This window comes from Cibotium barometz, chromosome 14, assembly GCF_041138505.1.
Source record: "Cibotium barometz isolate CiBa-2024 chromosome 14, ASM4113850v1, whole genome shotgun sequence".
Taxonomy (NCBI): domain Eukaryota; kingdom Viridiplantae; phylum Streptophyta; class Polypodiopsida; order Cyatheales; family Cibotiaceae; genus Cibotium; species Cibotium barometz.
The window spans coordinates 31,736,409-31,762,304 of record NC_141059.1 but is presented as its reverse complement, the minus strand read 5'-3'; positions in this window follow the sequence as shown (position 1 = coordinate 31,762,304).

Here is a 25,896-nt window from a genome sequence, read left to right as displayed (position 1 = left end):
CCTATTCTTGAGTTTGCTTACAATAGTGCAAAGCATGTCTCGACAGGCTTTAGCCCTTTCATGTTGATGTATCGTTTTCAGCCACGTTTACCAGTGTCGGTGGGACTGGCGAATGAGAAAATCAGTCAGGTTAAGGATTTTATCCAAGACCATATGGATATGTTGCGCCTTGCACGATTAAATGTTCATCAAGCGCAAGATCGTTACAAGAAGTTTGCGGACCAGAAATGTAGGCCACTTCACTTTCAAGAAGGTGATTGGGTGTTTCTGAAGGTACCAGAAAATTCCACCAGTTTAAAAACGGGTCCCGTACCAAAATTGTCGCCCCGATTTTGTGGACCGTTTAAGATACTCAAGAAGGTGGGCCCAGTAGCCTATAAACTTGAGTTACCAGCACATTCCAAGGTTCATCCCATCTTTCACGTAAGCCGTTTGAGGAAACGCCTTATGGGTCATGAAAGCCCGGTGGATGATTCTTTCTTGGTAGAATATGTGGAACCTCCAATACTGCCTCATGAACCAGAAAGAGTATTGGATTACCACATGTTACGTACTCGCCACCAAGTTCGGAAACAAGCTCTTATCAAGTGGAAGGACCGTCCCGAGGAAGGCTCCACTTGGGAAAACATTAGTGTGATGAGGAAACGTTTCCCCACTTTTGTTTTCGAGGACGAAAACTCTTTTCGAAGGGGGGAGTAATGTCAGGACTATGGTCCTACGGAAGTCGAACCCTAGCATATGTTAATAGCTTTCGGAGTCTCGAGAGTATTATTAGTGCTAGCGGGGTTCAGGGGTTAATGGGCGTTAGGGTTTGGTCGATGTGTAAAAATAGTGAAAAATTTGATTTTTGACACCTCAGAGTAGGGATTCTCCCTCATGAAAGAGGTGCCTATTTCACATGTGTGGTGGAGTTTTAAATTCTCAAATATTGAGATATTTCGTCTCTCCTCTCTCCTAATTCAAGTCTAGTTCTAAAAAGTAAGCTAAACTGAACCAAGATGGGTCAAAAATTGACCAAACTGATCTGAAAAATTCTAGAATCAGTTTGCTTGGTTAAAAGCTCACTTTTTCCTATAAATAGAAGCCTCCCCCTTTGTAGAAGCTTAAAAGTGTTTTATGCACTGTTACTCTACTCCACCCCCCAGAGCCAAAAACAGTGAATTTATTGATAATTCATTAGTTTTTGACCTTTTTCTCTTCAAAAGAATTGGTGGCCACTCTTGTTGCAAACAAGAGTAGATCCCTTTTAATATGTGTAATCAATTATTCCATCTCATGTTAAAGTGATGATCAAAATCTCTCCCAAAATTGCTAGCTTAAAGTCATTTTGTTTTGGACAGCTTTCTATGCCATTAGTAAAATCCCCATAACTTTCCGCTCGGTTATCCGTTTTCAAAAGTTTTTATATATGCGCGAAGCTCTCTTCGAGCTCTACGCATCTCTGTAGTCTAATTTAAGTGCAGCCATAAGGATTGCAAACAAAAGTTCTCTATTTTTTTGCTTTTTTTTTGCATATTTGGTCATCCCTCTCCTTAGTCACAATTACTTCCTCTTAATCATCTTGCCCATGTGAAACCCCATGTATTTAAATCATTTGTTGCAACCTATTTCTACTACCATTTACTTCCCAATTCTGCATCCAAATCGCCCAATATGTCCAAATGAGCCATATCAATACACCCCTTTCACCTCTATTCACATAGTGCTAAGTCGAAAGATTTTCTTCCAACAGAGACTTGCCCTTGCTTTTGGGGCTGATCAGTTAGCCCAAATTAATGCTTCCCCTGAGCCATTTCTATTTCCACTTATGGATTTCAATCTCACTTTTGATGTCTATATCTTTGTTTTACTCTAAGAAGATAGGAAGTGAGATTGTCTCTTTTCCTCATTTAATACCAAAATCTCTTCTTCCTTCTTCAACACATGATCTTGAGAAGTGACCAAAATAAACCCCCAATTTTGTCACATCTTTTTGGTGGAGATAGCGGGCAAGTTTGGCTTTGGTTTTTTAAACCTGCCTTACCTAACGGTCTTTTGTGAATGGGTCAATAAAGACTTCATAATGGTGAGGACACCATTGGAGGAGATTGCCACCCGGCTTCGAGAATTGGAAGAAAGTGAAGGAGATCATCAAGCAATTGGACTAGTAATCATAATCATTGCTTTCATGTTTTCCTTATTGAATACCCTCATGAGTCGTCGACGTCGACAAGGTATACCATAATAGCATGGGGTTTGGTGACTACAATAGCTTCATGGTGGTGTGTAGAAAAGTTAAGTTGGTGGGTCAATGTTGATGATACCTTTGAGAATGTACATGTTGATGTTTTTTTCCTTCTTTTGTAATGTAAATAAGGATGAGTATCATGCTCTCAAGTTGCTATGTGCATTACCCGTTTTTTGTAAGAAGGATTCACTTGAATTGCATTCACACCTAATGGATTCCTCATACTTGTGAGTCATTTAGGTTCAATGATATTGTCAAAGATCACATGGTGGAAAGAATTTGTGAATGGATTCATAGTCTCACAAGTTAGTATTGTGCTTGTAACAAAGTGCCAAGGCTTGTGCATTTCTTTTCTAATTGCAAAGATGCTTAACAATCCAGTATTCTATGGAAGTGAAGGAGAAGATCCAAGGGCCTACCTGTGAGAGTTTAGTCGAGCATGTAGGATAGCAAGTTGGTCATTGGAGCAGCGAGCAGAGATACTTCCTGATTTCTTGGAAGGTGCAGCTTTGACATGGTATGAAGGCTTGCCAGAAGATTCTCAAAAGGATTGGGAAGAGATAACCAAGGCAATGAAGGAGAGGTTTGGGTTAGCGGAGTCACCAAATGCTTTGGTTCTACAATTGGATCAGCTTTCTCAAAAAGAGGGGGAGTCAATTTTTGCTTTCTCCATGAGGTATGAAGCCTTGTTCTATCTGCATGCCTCCTTACATGTAGTTTCTTCTTCGCCTTCTTCTTCCGTGGTGGATTCTAAGAGCTCCTTAGCAATAGAGCACCTAAAAACGAGCCAGTTTGTCATGGCCTTGGCTCCTTCTTTGCGAGGAAAGGTCTTAAGCAAAGACCCCAAAAGTTTTCAAGAAGCCCTTCGGATTGCTATGAAGAAAGAGGCTGCCCTTCAAATCTGCCCTTCAAATTGAGTAACACTTCAGGCTTCCATAACTATGGCAATTCCAACTTCTTAAGTGGATGTCCCTTCAACTACTTCGTCAACATCAAAGGTACCTTCATCCACTATATTAGATCACAATATTACACAACTTATGTGGCTGAGTTTTCTGATCTTAAGCTTCACTTAGTAAATGCTCGCCCACCTATACCCCCTAGAGTAGTGGAAGACAGGCCAACAAGGGATAAAAGTAGTATCACTTGTTTATGACTGCCAAGAGAAGGGTCATTATCGCCCTGAGTGTCCAAAGTTAAAACAGAAGGAGGGTAAGAGGGTGGCATTACTAGAGGACACATCTTCAGAGGGAGATAATGAGACTTTGATGCCACTAATAGCCAAAAGGGATCATAGAACAAGGATTCAAGAGGGAAAAGAAGCAAAGGAAGATGAGAGGATGGAGGAGGAAGAGAATTATAGGAAGAAGAAGAAGTCATCTAGGAGAAAAATTAGCCAATTTGATTTTCCTCTTGGACAAGGATCCCTTAGCTATGATCTTCTCACTGACTTAAGGGATCAAAATGTTCATATCACATTTGGCCAACTCCTTGCACTTTCCCCAAAGCTTAGAAAGGAGTAGGGGAGATTACCAAGCACAAGAGAAGGAAAGAGAAAGAAGAAGAAGGGTGATGAGACTCCTACAGCTCAGAAGGTGGACATTGATGTAGGAGATGATGTTCCAGTGGTCGATGTCATCATAGATGGGCAATCCATATCTAATGCATACATTGATGGGGGTGCTCCTATCAATGTGATGAGTGAGAAGACAATGAAGGATGTGGATTTGAAGCTATCCTCTACTAATTCTCCATACCACACCAAAACTGCAGATAACACTAGGGTGAAAACCTAGGAGTAGTAAGAGATTTGGAAGTAGATGTTTGTGGAATTTCTGTGCCTACTACTTTTCAGGTGATTCCTACCAAGCCTGATGCTGGGGCTTATCCTTTGATTTTGGGAAGGCCATGGCTCTGCAAAGTGAAGGTAGTTAAAAAATGGGAGACAGGTGATCTCATTATTCAGGGGGCAGCAAGAAGGTACGGTACAACATCAAGAGTCGGTGCCAAGGATGGTAAGACATGAATTCTCAACTTGTGAAAGTTCAGAGTCAAAGTCATCCGATGAGGAGACAAGTGGTAGCTCATAGATTTCCATCTCACAAGGAGAGGTGGAAGGAGCTGCATTTGGTCTTTGCCTTGGAATAGATCAGGGGGACATTGAAAGAGACAGAACCTTGGAAGGAGAAGATTCTTCAACCGTGATCTTGAGAGTCGGTGTGGACCTCACTAGTCATCGCCAACAAAGTGAACTTCTTCTTGATGAGTCCATAAACAGGTAATGAAAGAGAGGATTACTTGAAAATGTTAGATGGATTTCCTAATCTTTTTGCAAATAGCTACTCACAAGTACGCCAAGTTACCTTAGTGAAGCACAAAATTGACCTCAAACCCCAAAGCAAGCAAGTAGTGCAGCGACTCAGGTGATTGGGAGTGGTGCAAGAGACTCAGGTGATTGGGAGTGGTGCAAGCAGAGGTGCTTAAAAGAGATATAACTAACTTGCTTGAAGCTGGGTTCATTTTTCCTGTAGAGAATTCAGAATGTATTTATCCAGTTATGGTCACTCCAAAAAGGGTGGAAAATGGCATGTATGTGTGGACTTCCGTCCTTTAAATGCATGCAGAAAGAGTGATTATTTTCCTCTACCCTTTCAAGATGAGATTTTGGATCAGGTTGCAGGGGCCATAAGATATATTCAATATGTGATGGATACTCTGGATACTTTCAAATCCAAATTTGTGAAGAAGATCAAAGGAAAACCTCATTTGTCACCCCCTGGGGAGTGTATGCCTATAGGAGGGTAATGCCATTTGGCTTGACCAACGCATCAGCAACTTTCCAACGATTCATGAGTTAGGTATTTGCACCCTACTTGGGAAAGTTTATAATAAGGGTCTTCTTGGATGATTTTTGCATTTATTCAAAGCCGCATGGATCATTTGAAAAAATTGAGGTTGGCTTTGCAAAGTGTTCATGATGCAAAAGGGTGTCTTAATCCTAGAAAATACCACTTAGCCCATAATAAAAAGGTGGTTCTCTTAGGACATGTCATCTCAGAGGAAGGCATGGAAATGGATCCTGAGAAGGTGCAAGTAATTTTGGCTCTCCCACCACCAACTAATGTAAGGGAGGTAAGAAGGATTTTTGGTAAGACAAAGTACTACCAGTGCTTTGTTGACATGTTCTCTGAGAAGATGTATCCCATAAACTTGTTGACAAAGAAAAATATTTCCTTCCAATGGGGGCCAAAACAAACTTAGTCTTTTTGTTTGCTTAAGGAATGCACGAGCCAGAGTCCAATTGTACAGCCTCCTAGGTGGGGGGAGGACTTTTATGTGAATCCAAGTGCCTCATCACATTCAGTGGGAGCTATACTGTTACACAAGGGGAAGCAAGGATGCATGCAACTGGTGTATTATGCAAGCCGACAACTCACTGATGCTGAGGAGAGGTATGGTGAAATGGAAAAAGAAGGGTTGTCTCTTGCTTTTGTAGTGAAGAAGTTTAGATCATACTTACTATCTCACTCTTTCTTCTTCCTTACATCTCAGCCTTATTTACAATTCTTGGTTCGCAAACCCAACCCTGTAGGGAAGTTTTCCAAGTGGCTTTGCAAGCTTCAAGAATTCTCTTTCAATTTTATTATAGAAAGCACCACTAGGGCCTCTCTTACAGATTTTCTTACAGGTAAGGAAGAGGAAGAAGGAACAGGGACGAAGGAAGAAGTATGTGAAGATTTGCAGACACCACCAACTGCTTTCACTATGCATTTTGATGGAGCCTTTAGCCCCTCTAGGCAATGTGGGGCTGGGGGGATAATTTTATTTGACCCAGAAGGCAAGGAGGTATGGGCAAAAGGCAAGGAATTTCCAGAAGCTATGTCAAATAATGTGGCTGAGTATAATGCATTGATTTATGGATTGGAAGATTGTTTGAAGGAGGGTGTGAAGGAAGTAAAGGTTAAAGGGGACTCCCAACTGGTCATTAGGCAAATGAAAGGAGAATACAAAGCAAGGAGTCCTAATTTGCAAGAATTGTACAAAAGGAAAATGGAGTTAAAAGAAGTTTTTGAGTTTTGCAAATTTGTGCATGTTAACAGGAAAGATAATCAAAAGGCTAATGATTTGGCTACTAAAACTTTAGCTTCTTTAAAGGTAGCTATTCTTGCATTGATGGATACAGGTTGGCCAGAGCTCCACGGATGTTCAACATTACTTGGATAAAGGCCACTCTTCTCTTGGATTGAACCCTCAGCAGAAGTAAAGGCTTATGAGAAAAGCTCATCCTTACCCAATTCTAGGTGACATTCTCTATAGGAAGGTAAGGATAAGATTCTTAGAAGGGTAGTGAGCTTGGAAGAATCTAAAAGGATTATGGAATTATGTCATGAATGTTTAGGTCACTTTGCCTCAGCTAGAACAACTCGCAGGATCCTCAACATTGGGTATTATTGGCCTCGACTCAGCAAAGATGTCTATGAGTAGTGTCGAAGCTGTGAAGTGTGCCAAGCATATGGTTGCAAACAATTGACTCCTGGACCCTTAAATCCCATTCCAACATATGGTCAATTTGAAAGGTGGGGATTAGATTTTGTGGGTCCACTTCCTCGCTCCTCACATGGAAACTATTACATATTGGTGACCACAGATTATGCAACGAGATGGGCAGAAGCAAAGGCCACAATCAATAATAAAGCAGAGACTATGTCATTATTTCTTAGGGAGTACATATGTGCTCGATTTGGGTGTCCATTAAAGATTCTTACAAACAAAGGGAGATCTTTTAGGAATGAATTGATTGAATCTTTGATGTAGAAATTAAGAATAAATCATGCTATGTCGACTCCTTATTATCCTCAATGCAATGGTTTAGTGGAAAAGACTAATGGTTTGCTTTGTGGATCTTTGTCTAAGCTAGTGGATACTATGAAGCAAAAGTGGGATGTGCATTTACCAGAGGTCCTATGGGCTTATAGAACCACTCACAAGATCTCCTTTGGTTTCACATCTTTTCAACTAGTTTATGGAGTGGAGGCTATTTTGCCAATAGAATTGGAAATCACAAACCTCCGCACATCTTTTGCACACCTGAACAATGAAGAAGAAACTCATGCCCAGCACCTGATACAACTTAAGACCTTGGATGAAAAGTGGCTTCAGGCACTTCAAAATTTAGAGGCAGCACAACAACGGTGCAAGGCAAGGCATGACACTCTGACAAAAAAGAAGAAGAAGTCAAAACTCAAGGAGGGAAGCTTGGTCATGCGGTTTGACGGCCGTGTGGAGAAGCGATTAGATAAGAAGCTTCTTCGACGCTAGGAAGGCCCCTTTAGAATAAAGCAGAAGTTTAGAAACAACACCTATCTTTTGGAAGATGCAAATGGCCAGGAGGTTCCAGGACGTGTCAATGAGTATCAGTTAAAAATATTTTATCCTAGGACACCATGGCCAACAGACCCCCAAGACAAGCATGGGGATCTGCTGGGGGAGGAAAGATGTGACATGAAAAAATAATATCTTTCATTTTCAACTTTGTATAGTTTTGTGGCTTTGCAATGGTAATAAGGTGGAATCTTGTCCACGAAGATTGCAGGGCCCATAATAAAATGACATCATGGCGACTACCCCGGTGACGTCTCTCATCAATATTTTGCATTTCCTAAAGTTTGTGTAATGTGTGGATGTGCTCATTGTAAATACCAAGTATGTTCTATAAATGCTTTGGTATGATTGTAGGTGGAAAATAAAAGTGGGCCTAAATGTATGCATGGCTCACCTTTGTAATATTTAAATGCTATTTGCCACAAGCTAGTATGTGGAAGGCATGTGGAGAAGTGTGTGTAGATGCATAATTAGGGAAGATTCTTTTAGAAATCCTACATGGACGAGGAGCCTTTTGACATTTGTAAAGTAAAAATGCCACATAGGTTCCAACTTGGCTACAACCTTGTATCATGCAAGTATCTTTAGTCAAAGATCTCTAAATTAAAAATTAGAAGAAAGACTTTGCCTAAAGAGACATTTCATGTGACCTGCTCACAGGTGTCATGGGAGGTGGAAGGATTCTACAATTGTAACTTGTAAACAAGGTGAGAGGGGGTCACTTTTATATCTATAAAAGGAGCCCTCCTCTCCCTTTCAAATCAATGAGTGAAGCCCTCCTCTCCCTTTCAAATCAATGAGAGAAGCCTCCACAATTGAGATTTTGAGCATTCTTGTGTCATTATTACTCTCCCAATTCTCTTAATCCTCTTTCCAAGATACTCTCTTTGCATATGTAGGCTTACTTAGCATTAGCTCCCAAGGACTTACCCTAAGATTGGAACTCTTGATGATCCAAACTAAGGGAGATAAGGAGTTATTATCTCGGTGGGCCTATGACTTCTCAAGGTAGCCCTTGCCTTATTGCCGCCCTCCTTTGGAGGTACCAATGGTTTTAGCGTTAATGAGAAGCATGTGGAAAGACTTTGGGAACCATGGGTAGATTTGCGACATCCACTGTGCAATGTTAACCCTTACTCTCTAGTTTGTATCATGAACGAGATGAAAGGCAAGGACTTTGCTAAGTCGGAGTCTCAAATGCAAAGAGGAATGCAGTTTTGGTGGTTTTAATCCCTACTTTCTATTAGTAATTACTCTTTTCTTGGGTGATCTTTTCTAAAATTGTTTATAAAATTAGAAATCTCTTTCAATACTCTTTTCATATGTGTAATCAATTATTCCATCTCATGTTAAAATGATGATCAAAATCTCTCCCAAAATTGCTAGCTTAAAGTCATTTTTTTAAATAGCTTTCTATGCCATTAGTAAAATGCCCATAACTTTCCACTCGGTTATCCATTTTCAAAAGTTTTTATATAGGCACGAAGCTCTCTTTGATCTCTATGCATATATTGAGTCTAAATTGAGTATAGACATAAGGATTGCAAACAATAATTCTCTGTTTTTTGCTTTTTTTTTTTGCATATTTGGTCATCCATCTCCTTAATCATAATTACTTTCTCTTAATCATCTTGCCCATGTGAAACCCCATGTATTTAAATCATTTGTAACCTATTTCTACTACCATTTACTTCCCAATGCTGTGTCCAAATCACCCAATACATCCAAATGAGACATATCAATACACCCCTTTCACCTCTATTCACATAGTGCTAAGCCAAAAGATTTTCTTCCAACACAGAGACTTGCCCTTACTTTTGGGGCTGATCAGCTAGCCCAAATTAATGCTTCCCCTGAGCCATTTCTATTTCCATCTATGGCCTACAAGCTCACTTTCTATGTCTTTGTTTTACTCTAGGGAGATAGGAAGTGAGATTGTCTCTTTTCCTCATTTAACACCAAAATCTCTTCTTCCTTCTTCAACACATGATCTTAAGAAGTGACCAAAATAAACCCCCAATTTTGTGTCGTCACACTAGCACCACTGTCAAAGTGGCACACATACATCACGAATAGAAGAGTCAACTGCAATGTATAGTCCATGCCCAATCATCTTCAGCAAAACTTGCAAGATTCCTTCTTCTCTGCACTTGTTGGTGTAGGTGCATCAACCACCACAGCCATACCCAATTCTTTCTTTTTCTCCTTTTCTATCCTTTTCTTACACTCATTTATGTAGCGCCTTGGTTTCCTGCAATAGTGACACTTGCTCTTCTTTTCAGGCTTATCACCTTCTTTCTTTGCATCCTTATGTGAGGATTTTGATTTTGGCTTATAGCCACCATGTGAAGAAGCTTTACCTTTGCCTTTCTAACTAGCAACAAAAGCTTGGTCACCAACTCGCATAACAGATTTGTTTTGCCTAGACTGCTCTTCTTGCAAGAGTACTGAAACTAGCTCATCAAATGTAAGGGCATTTGGATTTGCCTTCATCATGAGTCTAAGGGTAGAGGCAAAATTTTGATAAGAATCCGGTAGTAATGCATTGAGAATTATGGGCACCAATGTAATATCAAGATATATCTCATCCACACTGGCGAGTTGCTCCTTAAAATCTTTGATCTTCGTCAGGAAGCTGTCCATTGAGTCTCCCTCATTCATGTGCTTAGACTCTAACTGTTTGTGGTGGCACTAAAATCTTTGATCTTCGTCAAGAAGCTGTCCATTGAGTCTCCCTCATTCATGTGCTTAGACTCTAACTGTTTGTGGTGGCACATATGCAACACGTGCTTCATTACGCACCTCGTATAATGTAGCAAGTGTATCCCATGCCTGTTTTGAAGTCTTACATGACTGAATATGAGGAATAATCCTTTGCTTCACAAAAAGTGCAAGCAATGCATGTGCCTGTGCATCTCTTCCATCCCATCTCGTTTGAGCAGCAGTGGGAGGTATTGGTGGTGCATGTGGAGGAGCCACATCTGTATTAGATTCTACTTCAGATGTACCTGCAACACCTGGTTGCACTGGTAGTTGTGAAACAGGACGGGTTTCACTACCACTGACCACATTCCAAAGGCCTTTAGCAACCAGTACATGCCTCATCATATAGGACCACAATGGGTAGTTAGTCCCATAAAGTTTGTCCTCAGTAGCAACATATGTTAAATACATCACTACTGCCAGCCATTGACTGTCTACCCAATGTAAAATCTTTCAGCACACTGCAAGTACTTAGTATTCACTGAATGCAACCGTGGATGGCTGCCAACTAACTGAATCACCTACACATAGTAGAGAATAGAGTGTTACTGGCAAAAGTATGATGGTCAATGTTGTTGAAGACATTGTAGATGCTGCTGCACACCAAATCTTTACCGCTGTAAGCCCAAACGCTCAAAATCGATCAGAACCATGGCAAAATGATGCCTCTCTAGAACGTTTGTTTGCAAAAACCTTGCAGTGCCCAAAACGCACCCGAATCACGCTCTAGACCCTGAAAATGTTGTATACATTGTATACAACACACTATAGTATATACCTTCTTCTCCTAAGAGGGTATCTCAATTGGAGACAGAAAAACAGGGTCGTAGGAGGGAGGCAGACTACTAGATCAAGTGTTAAGGAAGCTAGTTTTGATACCAATTGTTGGAATTAGGGTTAGGGTTGCAACAATGCACACACACAAGATAGAGAAGCTTGAGAGCACACAAACTCACTAGATTAGAATAAACAAATGTGTGCTGGATACAAAAGATAAGTACACACCCCAAAATGAGTAGATAAGAGGGTGTACAGTAGAATAAACAAATGTGTGCTGGATACAAAAGATAAGTACACACCCCAAAATGAGTAGATAAGAGGGTGTACAGCTTATACTCACTCGGAGGTGGGTTTGGACCTCTTAATAAGTGTAGGGGATGTGCGCCAATCCTTCCCTAGGAGATAGTACCTATGATGGGATTGAAACGAAGTCATCACCTGTCACACTAGAGAAAATATTATGAAAACATGATGACGATGGAAGGCCAACTTTCATCTCCAACTGAGTCATCCTTCACTACATCTAGCAATGGGAAATCTATTCAGATTGGCTCCAGAGGTAGAGGCTCTAGAACTGGCTTTTTTCCTAGACTCTTGAGAATGGTTATGGCCTCAATCAAGGCCTTTGGCTAGCATTGAGGCTCCCTCATTAGTTCTATGATTAGCCCTAGATGGGGTCAGGGATTGGCTTAGGAAGGGTCAGTGGTTCATACTCAACTACTTGCTCAAGTACTGGCTCTAGTTTAGCTTACATATTCCTCACAAGCCATTGGGCTTGTTTCATTGTTGGACATGATAATTCAATTGATCAAAACATACTCAAGGTGGATCAAAGCTTGTACAAAACATCATGAATATGAGGGACAAAAACTGGTATATGCAGAAAATTGCTTTGAGATTAACACAAGAAGACACTAATTATGATTAAGCATGAACCAAACTTACATAATCACTTGATCACAACTTGGAGACTCCTCTACCCTATTTTTAGTTGCATGAGTTGCATGACAACATGCACCAACCATTTGTAGGCTTTAACCTCTGACCACTAGCCTAACAACCACACATTAAATTGGACTAAGGAGTTGGGATTACATTTATCCAACAATCCCCCCTTAAGACCAACTTCTTACAAGAACATGAACAAGACTAACATACCTCCTTGACACAATGAGTAAGAGTCCCCCTTAACAACAACATAGGGTGGTGTACTCTCCTCTACAACTCGTCAAGTTGGAACAACATAAGTCTTGACTCAACCACATACATGACATAATTTAAAAAGCATACTCATCATCTACATCTTTTATACTAAGACTAGAACAAAGATTTGTTTCTTCTTGTTGGTTGACTTCTTCAACCACATGTGCCTTGGCTAGCTTTTGATCTTTTTGGTAGCACTTTAAGGATGGATGATTCGTCTTTCCACAATACTCACAAGGATGTTTGGAGAAACAATCCTTAGTAAGATGATTTGTACGACCACAAATAGTACACTTCTTCTTTGCTGATGTCGTAGTAATAGCATATGCATAAGGATCTATCACATCCTTTGTAATCTTCTTGTCTTCTTCCTGCAAAGAATTTATGATACTTTGCAAAGAAGGGATTGGCTCCTTCTCTTTAAGTACCGTTACAATTTGCCTAAAGCTTCAAGGTAAACTTTTAAGCAATATAGCAATAGCATCTTCTTCAAGAACAGGAGACTTAACATAAACCGATTGTGTCATTAAGCTCTTCAACTTGTTAATCAAAGCTGCTAAATTTTCATTATTCTCCATGGTTAGATCAAAGAGTTGCATCTTCAAGCTGATCTTGGAATGCTTTGCCTTTGCACCAAAAGTACGTTCTAGTAATTCCCAAGCTTCCATAGCTGACTCAACATCATCAATATAATGAATAAAATCATCTTCTAAAGCAGTAATGATAATACCAAGTGCTTGCTCATCTTTTGCTTGAAGTGCAGCCGTTGTAGCTCTTGTAAACTGCAGCAGAAATACCTGCTTCATCTTCAGTAAGTGGCTTGACCGTACTCCACAAATTTTTCTTCATAGGTAGCCCTTCACCTTGATTTGCCAGGTATGAAACCCAGTTCCGTTGAATTTGTCAGGGAATTTGGAGCTCATGATGATGAAATATGATGCTTGATGTTGAAAACTTGCTGATATAGATGATTTAATATAGATAATTTAAGCCCAAATAATAAAAATATCATCAATATAAATCAAGATAAGTATCACCATGTTGTTGGAGCAAGAGAAGCAGAAAACAGGTGACTGGAAAAACGTGTCTACGGTGGACCATATGCTTTTTGTATGCTGAATCTTCATATGATAGCCTTGAATCACCTCAGAGGAATTAGGCTAATTTGTAGAGACGACGGCGAATTGACACGATGAGCAGAAAACGGGTTGTCTGGATGACGATGGCGAATTCGTGCAGCTGCGATGAAATTGGCCTATGATTTCCGTTTTAGGGAATGCGTGGGAGCAAAGCTAAAAGCCTATATCAAAATATTGGAGTATCATCTCCTCAAATGCAAGCATGGAATCAATCTACAGCATGCTGTCCAAACAGAGAAAAACTGGCTATGGTGATTAAGAGATTGATTAGGGTTTTTGCTAATAAACTAAACCTAATCAGGTCATGCTCTAATACCAAATGTTGGACATGATAATTCAATTGATCAAAACATACTCAAGGTGTATCAAAGCTTGTACAAAACATCATGAATATGAGGGACAAAAACTGGTATATGCAGAAAATTGCTGTGAGATTAACACAAGAAGACACTAATTATGATTAGGCATGAACCAAACTTACATAATCACTTGATCACGACTTGTACCTTATTTAGAGACTCCTCTATCCTATTTTTAGTTGCATGAGTTGCATGAACAACATGCACCAACCATTTGTAGGCTTTACACAACACCAACCAACTGACCACTAGCCTAACAACCACACATTAAATTGGACTAAGGAGTTGGGATTACATTTATCCAACATTCATCTTCTCTTTCTCCTACATGGGGTTGAGGTTTCTTTGAAATGTTTGCATAGTCAATGTATTTCTTCCCTTTAGGAAGACCTGGTTTGAGTGGGAGATCGCCAACTTTGGAGCTATTGTCTAAACCACTTTCAATGGTCACAATGTTGTTGCCCTTGACAAGTGACCGTGTGTTACGCTTTTGCAAGATCTTTGAGTTCTTCTTCTTCTACCTATGGGTTTGGTTCATTAGCCTTTTTAGGGACTGCTACTACAGCCTTTGGGGCTTGCACCTCTAGCCCTTGGGCTGCTCACTTTGAGGCTGAATCTTGAGCTTTTTGCTTCTTTGTTACCTTGGGTGTCTCCTTGGGCAATTGCCCTTGACTTGGTTCTAGATCCTTGTAATAACTTTAAGGGGGACTATATGAATAAGTACTCCTTGTACACTGAACAAGTTAAGGCTCGTAAGTGGCTGATGCCTCATGTTTGAATCCACACTTGTAATATGTGCCTCCAAATGGAATGACATTAGGGTTTAGCATGGAATTTGAGGATGGAGTTAGGACACTGGATGTGATGATGGCTTTATCTCCTATGAGGATACTCAGCAACACGGTGTAGGCCCTTACAATGAAGGAATTGCATCAGTGGCTTGCATGCCATATTGTTGAGGTCCCTCATTCTTTGTTGCACGATGACCTCAAACAGAGAGGTATGGTCAAGCTAGGGGTTGTTCTGGATATCGATATGAGTCATGTCTTATTTGATCGATATCTTTCCTATTCTGGACTCTCAAAATCTAGTGGCAAATGTCACCGAGTACTATTATACTGGTGGGGTTCTAAGAGGAACCAGTTGGGGTGGTAATACTGAAGGTGGTGGTGGGTATTAGTGGTTGTCTATACATACGTCTTGATATAAGATTATGATGAATGGGTGCTAGATTATGTGTTGGTTGAGAAGAATTTGTTGGTATGTGTGGTAGGGCTAGGTTTCTTTAGTGCCGGGAGCATAGGGTATTGTGTTAGGTTTCCTTGGTACTAATAACAATGAGCTGTGTCATGGTTCCTGTGGTGGCGGCATTGACAACAATGAGCACAATATTGTTGTTGTCTAGGCCTTAGCATTGAAATTGTATACCAAACCATATCTTTTCATGTTGGGAATGGATGTGGGTGTCCTACAAGAGGTGGTGGGCTGGGGCTAGCTGGTCTTGGGGTTAACTGGTGGCCTAAATGGTTTAGCAGATTCTTTGCCAACTCTCTAGTGCTTATGTCCTTAACTAGGACTCTAGTTGGTGCTAGTTGGGCACCCTTAGCTGCAGTCATCAAAGATGTAGTGCCTAGATCTGTAGAGATGGTCATGAAGCATCTTGCTGCTGCTGTTGAGACCAATCATTGATGAGTGATAAGGCATCTACTCTTTCATGGGTGTTTCATCTTATGTGGAGATACTTGGTTCTAGCAATGTAGTCCCATATGGTTTCTCCCTCCTCCCACTTGAGGTTATATGTTTGTGCAATAGGGCTCCATCCGGATCCACTAGGTGAGAATCCCACTGTGAAAGTGTCTCAAGACCTCATTGCTAGCCTTTTTAGTGACCTAAACCACTAGCCTACTTTGCCTTCAAAGCAAAGTCTAAATGAGCATATCTTGGTGGGATTATCAAACCGTCCCATAGTCTTGCAAATTCCTTCCCTAGGTTCCCTGTTCCTCATCTAAATGGAGAAGGATTAGAACTTGGCTCCATGGTAAAGATGTTGTGAGGAGAATTTTGGAGATGCCTACAAAAGGGATCAGAGCCCCAGCAAGAGACCCATGGTAGGAGTAGATATGAGAAAGAGTAGCTATAGGTAGTCCTTAGATTTTTATGGTTTGGTGCTTGATAGTATATGACTAAGTTACATGTAGAGGGTGGTAAAAATAAGCTATGGCTGGTGATATTCTTGATGGTGATGCATGGTCATCTATATCTAGCATTCACATGGGATTTGTTTGCATGATAACATAGGCTAGTTGGGAGTTTAAGTCTGAGAGAAGATGGTTGTATATAGTCATAACATGTTTATGATGTAGGGATGATGAGATGAGTGAGTGTATATATGTTGATGTTAAGGATAACTCATGGCTGATCATGTGAGTGGTGGGGATGGTGCATTAGTATATGCATCCAACATTTATACATAAGTGGCGGTCAACTGTGGTTTTTTTCTAATTTGGCATGCAGGGGTGCATAACAAAGCAGGGAGGAAATAGGAAAAAACGTCAATTTTTACATAGAGAAGAGAGGAGAGAGAGTTGAAGTGCTGAATGGACATGGATTTGGGCAACCAAGGATGGTAAATTGAGTGTTAGAAGGCTGAATTCAAGCTGAATTGAAGATGAAGCATCAATATTAGAGGTTGTGATTGGGAGGTTCCTGCTCGAGCTTGGCCAGGTGAGCTCGCTTCCTCCATATCAAATGTCGAAAGACCACTTGTGCCTGTCAATATAAATATATTAATGATATAAATGGATTAATTTTACATAGAACTAGAAAGGTGCTAGAAACATCATTAAAGCTACATGTTATGAGGAATGGCAGAGTTTATAGTTCGTAGGCATGGGTGTGTTGAATTTTTACTGCAATAAGTCAATAATTATCATCATGGTGCTCCTCATGCATAACCTTTAACAAGTGGATTAGTGGCACTTGTTATGCTCACCTTGTAGACCCAATTTATGCTAGGTTTTGCAATAACATAGAGCTTGAGGGCTTGTTGTCTACTCTAGAGCTTGAGAACTCTATCTTTGCTTGGAATGTGATGGAATTACCTTCTCCATCCCTGACTCTACTTCTAGGTGGATTCTTGTGGACTTCCTTTTCTCCATAAAGGACGGAGATAACCACAAGAAAGTTATTAGGAGAGCCTTGGCACATGTCTCCCTAGACCTCCTCACAAACCTTCATTCTTACCTTCTACGAAGAGCATATCCCAATCAATCAGATTGAATGGATATTTCTCTTTCAATTTACATCTGATTAATAGACATTTAGGCGGAGCCTAAAGATGATGACCCTACCACTACTGACACCCCATGCTTGACATACCTAGATTAAGATCCAATAGCAGAGATGGCTCTTAACCCTTGAGTAGAAGCTAAACAAAGTCTGGAACTATCACATACAGGCATCTAGTAGCCTACATGAATAGAATTTCATAGCTCATTCCTTGAATCCCTGACACCCATCATCATACAGGGTGAGGAGTACTTGCTTATGTACTTGCTTATGTAAGATGTCTTGGAGCTCCTGGGCATGAGCAAAGTCAAGCTATACTACACGCTTGTTCAAGATACTGGAGATGGCTTCATTGACTTTAGTATACAAGATGCTCCATCTATCAATGAAGTTAGTTTTGTGATGGTACCATCTTGGATGATGTATCAGCCATTATCCAAGTCTAGGCATCTATTGAAATACTACTCCTAAATATGAGATTTTGGATGCAAAATTTGAAAGTCTACAAGAGGAGATGATTGGATCTTGATAGCAGTATTAGATACCAATGGTGGGGAGTGAAGAAGGGAGGCCTATTCCATGCAAACGACCTTGAGGCATTGTAAGAGAAGAAGTAAGATGAAGCCAAGTAGGTGAATTCTATGAATTTTTAGTGAATTTATTTTCTTGTTTCAAACCGAACTCGACATACATGCTCCTTGGGGCCTCTATAGAGGCCCCACACAAGTTTTTGGGCTGATCAAAAACATGGAAGGGCCCTAGTTGAAGGTTGGCATGTGGGTCCCTACTATCATAGATACATATTTTTTTAGGCTGATCAAAGCCCTCGAAGGGTGCTAGCCAAAGGCTGGCATATAGGGCCCTGCAAATTTGATTAGAGCCTTAGAAGGGCCCCAGTTGAAGGCTGGCATGTGGGGCCCTGGCTTCTAGTAGAGACCTCCCAGGGCTCTGATTAGCCCAAAAATGTTTGTGGGGCCTCTATAGACCTGAAGGAGCATGCATGTCATGCAAGGCCCCACACGCCAGCCTTTGACTGGGACCCTTTTAGGGCTCTGAGATCAGCCCAAAAAATTTTGTGGGGCCTCTACAAGCCCCAAGGAGCATGCATGTCAAGTTTGGTTTGAATCAGACAACAAAAAAATTTCCTAAATTGTTTTGGGACTTGGCAGTGCATGCACTTGTACTAACATAATTTTTCACTTTTGGTTTTTGGAGTATGGCTTGTAGCTTGATGAATTCTCATCCAGGAAGACTTGTAGATCCAGAAGGCAAGGAAGCGTTTAAGAGTCAGCTTTAAAAGAATATATTGACTAGTAGATGGGGAACGATATCATTATCTTCCACCACAAGACAAGCTCCCCAGTTGGCTCAAATAGTTTTTTTAAGTTTAAGGCAGTAACTAAGGTTGCTGCTTTCAAAATGATCCCTATAACATCCAGCTTGGAGAAAACCATGCTCCTGCAATGCTCGAAGTTATTGTTTCTCTACGCAGAGCAGTGGGGGGGGGTGCATTAAAAGCACTTCTGGCAGTTGGCCACATTGTAGGGATACATGATCCCTTGGCTATCCAAATGGAGTTTGTGGGAGAGGAACTTTTTCTCCCAGAGCTATCAAAGCCTCTCCTTCATCTTTTGGGCGAGCCAAGTAATAAGAGGCAAAGAACATAGTCCCTTGTTTGTAATTTGATCAATGATTTCTTGTGATTTCTATAGGCAGTAATGAAAATCTAGTTACTTTTTAATCTTTGCATCGTGTGCTTAGTTGTGTTGGGTCAACATTTTACTATCTGATTCTATATCTAAGTGTTAAAAATTAAACTTGATATGATGGACAGTTTGTGGTTGACATAGTAAAATTAAATTGCACATAGTTACGCAACAATAATTTAAACAAACTAATTATTAAATAATATTTACCACAAGATTTAAAATTAACAAAAGCACAACACAAGGAGTAAAGAGAAAAGGTCCTTGTATTTATTTAAGTCATGAAATTACATATTGACGGTTACATAGTTACACGATTACAAATAAATGGTGTATTCACAAATAACTATCATCTCTCCAAGAGTATTCCCTCCATCTATGCAAGTGACAAACTAACCGTATGTCCTTTTCACTGATGGTGTCCCTCTGTGCATATATAGCTACTATCATTGAGCATACTCACCGAGTAGGCCTCTACAGCCACATGTAAAGCATCCAATGCATGTGTTGATTAGCAATCTGGCACTAGCCTAGCAATCTGGTTTGTGAGACCAAAATTTGTGGTTTCCCCTTAACCTTAGGCTATCATGAATCTCTCATACTACTTGTGAGAATATTTATTTGGGAATCAAATTGCATAGTGTCTTTTGATAATTCCTGATGTGTTGCAAGGCCACAATACGTGGCCTTCATCTTTGTTTGCAGTGTCTTGGCTATAGCTGGGGGGGTTGGGGCTAGGGTAGGGGTGGGGGCTAAGGCTAAGGCTAAGATTGGGGCTTGGCCTCATCGCTTGACTGGTGTGGGACTATGAGTTGCAGGGTCAAAGGCAAATTGCAGGTGGTCCTTGGGGCTAGTGAGAGGAGGGCTCAACCTTAGAGTCAGACTCTCACAGTGGCGGCATAGGCTTGCACTCTTTCGGGGGCCACACCTTGTGTAGGGTAAAATTTACTTTGTTGTGTGAGCCATGAATCACAAAGATGATAAACAAGAAATAAACAAAAATGAGGGAAACTTGTGTTGATATAGCTCATAAGAAATTAAAAGTGACTTTACCAATGTTGATGTAATTAACAATTTTAAAGTTTTCCAAATTGAATGAAACTAGATGTGTGCATAGATCTGGGCCTTCTGACCCCAAAAAAAATTGGACCTAATGTGAGGCCTATAAGGCCCCTAGAGCGGAAGGCTTGCATGTGATGCTTCCACATGCAAGCCTTTGGCTAGGGGCTTGACATGCCTTAAATCAGCCCCAAATGTTTCTAGGGTGCTACTCAGGCCTAGATCTATGCAAACATCAAATTTTATTACATTCTAATAAAGTTGTTATGTCGGCACATTTTGATGCCTATTCTGATATCCAAACACAATTTTGGCTGTGAGTGTCATTTTCAGTTATGTATGTCATGTTTTGATAATATCAAAAAATTATTGTGTCAAAGTTTTGGAAAAAATCAATATCATGTGATGAAATGTGATAATGATATTGACATTTGCATTGAAATGTTCTCTATACTATACTACATGGCTTAATTGCACTTAGGTGTTGTCCAAATTACTTTATAGACTCCTATTATACAAAAATCAAATCCATGAGGTGAGTGAAAATTTCCATAATCGAAGGTAGAAACTTCATATAAATTTGAGTAGTACAAGGTACGAGGGAGAAATTAAATACAAGAAAATTTGCATAATGTTCCTCACACTAAAATATCTCCCAGCACACCTACAAGTCCTCACATCATGTCAGAGTTAAGATTGAAGGAATTACTATTATTGTTGCGGATTTTGCCAACCAACCGTAAATCCTTATCTTTAATGCGGTGACACGCTTGGCAAGGATGGCTGCCGATTGGCCATCATGCAATAAATCAACTAGACAATCTTAAGTTTGATGTTTGATAGTCATGAGTGATTGGGTTGACCACCAGCGATGATTGATGCTTGGGTTATTGTGGTATTGTACATAGTATCTACTTGTTAGATGTCCTTTAAAGATCTTGCATCACTTCCTTGACTAGCTTTGCAAAAGGTGTGTTTGGTATAATCAACTTTGCTAACTTTTGATACTTATCTCTCAGAAGGTGACAATGCATGGTCTCCATCTTCGTTTTCTATGAGGGGGGGCGATGGAGGACCCATTGGAGCTAGAGCTAATTGGGTGAGCCTCCCCTCTTCATCCCGAAATCATTAGGATTAAAGATGGCTGCAAGAACTGAGACCCTAGATCTTTTGGGCGAGCTGACATGCCCCTCTTCAGACTCGCCATGTATCGATCAAGTCCCCATTATGGGAACCAACTAGCTTACAATCTTCTACTCGGGCACGATGAAATTCTACAAGGATGGGCTAGCACACAAGGTACAAAGCTAGAGCTGGGAAAGCTCTTTCATTTACAAAACCTACTGATGATGGAGTAGCAACACCATTGTTATACGCTCACGATCCGTTTCCATTGTGAGGATTAGGAGGCAATTGTGGTCGTACTTTAACTAGGATTTTATGAGTAAACTTTTTTTAGCATGCTATACTATCCTAGGGCTCACAATCAAAGAGAGTGAAGTGGAATGGACTGAAGAAAGTGAGATGACTCTATCTTTCACGCTTTATATTCACAAGTTTGATAAGAGATAAGAGAGGGCATACATACATACATATAGATATCTATATATGTATGTATATATATATACACACACATACATATATATATCTATATATGTATGTATGTACACACACACACAGACACACATATCAATAAAAAATAAAGCAACATTCTCACAATTCAACACAACTACTAACATTAGTATCATTAAGTTTCTTGTTAATTATTGCATTAGCAAAGTTCTACATTTACTAAAGACTACCATCATTAGACTTTTTTCTACATTTCCATTTATTATCAATCCTTTCCTGAGTTGTCAACCAATTTGTATGGTGCTCTCTTGCTATTGAGTTCTCATTGGCATACTTAGATGTCTTGATCTGTAGACCGCTTTTGACTCCTCAAGTACCACCATTCGAGCAATTGTCTCATGGGATTAGCATCATGTATTCCACCTCCATGAGCTGCTGCCTTTTGAAATCTGCATCGAGCTTGCCAACATGATCTCTCCATACCTTGTGTAGACCATATTGCCAAACTTCCCTCATTAGCAAAGTATGGACCGTGAGCCTCCAAGATATGATGTATTCCCAGTCAACATATGCATAGTCAAAACACTAAAAAATGTATACATTTTTAGTGTTTTGATTATGCATCTGTAATGTGCTATTGAGCTCGCATTTGAGCTTGTCCCTATACCTATCTTTGAGCTCGCCTTTGAGCTTGTCCCTATACCTATCTTTAAGCATGCCTTTGAGCATAATTTACATTTTTTAGTGTTTTGATTATGCATCTGTAATGTGCTATTGAGCTTGCCTTTGAGCTTGTCCCTATACCTATCTTTAAGCATGCCTTTGAGCATAATTTACAAGTGTGTATGTGACAAGATGTACATGCTCACCAATGAGCTCTAAGATCTTATCATTCAATAAATTTTGTGCCTATAATACATGATAAGGTTATGGAAGTGGTAAAAATCTTCTTCTCTTTAACACATTCTTAAACCTAAAAGTTGAGGAGGCAGTTGAGTAAGAGGATCAAGTGGATATATTGATCTCTCTACCCAAAGATTATTTTTTTTAAACCTATGGTGAATAAGTGCTGAAGGGGAGGAACCAAGGAGGGGGTGCGAGGAGCAAGGCAAGGCAAAGGGAAGCTCACATGAAGGAAAAGGAGTGAAATAGAGGCAAGAAAAGGTGCACAAGAAGGCCTACAAGAGAAACTTAAAGGACAAGGAGGGATAAAATGGAGGCAAGGGAGAATAGGAGAGCTGGGGCAGGCGATGGGCAAAAAATAGAAAAAACAACACTGAGAAAGTAGGCTGAAGGTGAGGGTGCATTGGTGGAAGAAGGTGGCATATAGGAGAAGGGGAGGGAGGGAGAGGGTGACAACGATTAGAAGGGAGAATATGAGAGAGGAAAAGGTAGCTGAAAGGAGGACAATGGGAGAGGGGGCACAGGTTCACAAACCGGGGGAGGGGGGGGCTCATAGCTTCTTTTAATATAGGAAAATATTAATTGTTGGAATTAGGATTGCAGGAAAGCACACAAAGCTTGGAGAAGAAGAAGCAAAAATGCACACAACACACAGTGTATTAGATTGTTTCAATGTACAAAGATGAGTTAGCCCTAGAATAATGGGCGTATATACAAGCCGAGGGAAAAAACCTCCTAAAGAGGAAAAAAGTACCCCAGCGGTCCTAAGTGTGTTCACACACATCACTGCCTATATATATGGCAACAAATCCCCCCTGGGAGTGATGGTGTGAAACGAGAGCTGGCACTCATGTATAGGGAAGTGCCATGCCCGACGTAGATCAGTCCACAAAGGGGAGCAAGCCCAAAGCTTTGCGAAAAGCTTTGAACTTCTCACGAGGAAGCGTCTTTGTGAAAAGATCGACAAGGTTGTCCTGTGTTGGCACATAGGCCAAGCTGATCTCTCCTACTGAGAGTCTCTCCCTGACATAGTGATAATGCACCTCAATGTGCTTTGTGCGAGCATGAAAAATTGGGTTTCTCGCAACTGCCAATGCACTTTGACTGTTAGTGTAGATAGAGGTGGCAAACTCCTGTCCAACACCCAAGTCAGCCACCATAAGCCGTCTGAGCCACACACACTCAACCGTAGCTGTGAAAGCTGCCCTGTACTCAGCTTCACAACTAGAAGTGGCCACAGTAGGTTGCTTCTTACTCAACCAAGATATGCATGAGCTACCGAGCATGAAACAAAAACCACTTGTGGACACCAGGGATTTCATTAACGTCTTCACAATTTTGTGATCACGTTAACAAAACCTGTTGTTAACATATTAAAACTTGTGATCACATTGTATATTCACATGACCTAAGCAATGACCTGCCAAAACCTACTAGTCCCGTAACCCTGCCGGTTTCTTTGGTTTTCCCGGCGGGCCCGCCGGGATATTAGATATCCCGACGGGCCCGCCGAGAAAACAAAGGAAACCCGGCAGGGTACTGTCATGTTTGCCCGACACCCATCATGCAACTTTTGGGGAGATAGTCCTTGTTTTGGGGGCGTGATATCTCTCCTCAAAGTACTTGTAGAGCTCTCGAGTTGCTAGAAGTGTCCTCTTGGGAAGAACGTCCTTACTTAGGGGCTGTCGTCTTTCCTTGTAGGCACTCCTAAGGCCATTGAGCCACTCGTCCTTAGTTCTTTGAATTAGGGGCAGGGTGTGGTTCGTAGCTAATACTTGCGGAGATTTAGGGACAAAGTTGGAGTCATTCAGCTTTGCATTTGAGCTACGTAGGTAATCTACCTCATTCTGCTTTATGAATGGTTTGATGGAGCCAAGAGTCCTGCTTAGGGGCTTGTATTGGTTCTTGATACTTGATATAGTTTAGAGTAGACAAGGGTCTATTGTCCTATACTAGAGTATTGGGCAAGCATAGATCTTTGATTTTCTTTGTGAATGTTAGAGAAGGTCTATTGTCCTATACTAGAGTATTGGGCAAGCATAGATCTTTGATTGTGTAAAGTATCCTTAATTGGGTACAAAAGGCATCCTTCATTGGGGGTGCAATGTGCATGATAGTTTCGAAGTAGTTTTGTAGTCAGACCTTGCAAGATAGTTTCGAAATAGTTTTGTGTTATGTGATGATCTTTTGTGTTTGTCAAGATAGTTTCAAAGTAGTTTGTCTGCTAATGTATGTTTTGTAATACGTGAGTGACTTTGTTGTTTTTTCATTTGTGTATTCATTGTTATATGCTTGGTTGAATAGGTTATTTGAGATGGAGGACAATGTTGGATCCAGTGATACCTCCAATAGAGTCCAAATTCCAAATAGCAGGAAAAAAAAGGCGAGTGGCAATATGCAATTAACGTTGGTGATCGATTCATAGATTGGGAGTGTAAGCTATGCCACGCACTAAAATCAGGTGGAGCGCCTCGACTAAGAGAGCACTTTTTAGGCGGAGCGAAGAAAAAGTCATGTACCCACCCCTCTCTGCACCTGCAGTGGCCAAACGCATAAGAGAAGAAATTCAAAAGAAAGATTCAAGAAAACATTACACTCCTACCGTTAATGTATCAAGGCAGCAAGAACACTGTTGTTCTAATCATCAAACTGCGGCTACATCGCCTGCTTGTACTCCGAACGTCAATGTGCAACAAACCAGAAAGTAATCTACCCAGTGCATCTTCCTGCAAGCAGAACTTTGACGTAGGAAATATACCCATGCGTCAAACTTCATTGCAAGAAAGCCTACGTCAAGGTCGGCTCGATGATGCACAACTCGCCCTTGCTGAAGCGATTTACTTTTCTGGGAGTGCTATGATGATGGTGGACAGTGAGCATTGGAAGAGAGCATGGAAGAAAATTGGTGAGTTTGGACCAGGGTTTTCACCGCCTGCATACCATGCTATGCGAAATGATCTATTAGAGAAATGTTATGTGCAAGTAAAAGAACGTGTACAAAGAATAATTCTTAGCAATATAGAGCTTTCTGGATGTAGTATAGTAAGTGATGGATGGTCTAATGTACAAAGAAAACCATTAATTAATATAATGGTTATTTCACCTAGAGGTGAGACTTTCATCCGTGCCGTGGATTTTGCTAGTTCAAAACTGGGGCTTACATTGCTCAAGTCATTGGCTCTGTGAGATAGAGGAAGTGGGTGCCAAAAATGTAGTCCAAATCATCATGGACAATGCAAAGAATTGCAAGAATGCATCCAAAATCCTAAAGCGACACTATCCACATGTTTTTCCGATAGGCTGTAATACTCATAGTTTGAATCTTGTATTAAAAGATTGGTATAAAAGTGATGATACCAAATTATTTGCCTCAATCGTCGACACTGCTCGCCAGCTTGTGAGATTCATGCTCAAGAGACAGAGAGTGTTAGATATTTTTCGGCCTCGCATGTCAGTTATGTAAAAGCTTCCAGAGCGGAGACTAGGTTTTGCACTCACTTTTACACTTTTGAGTC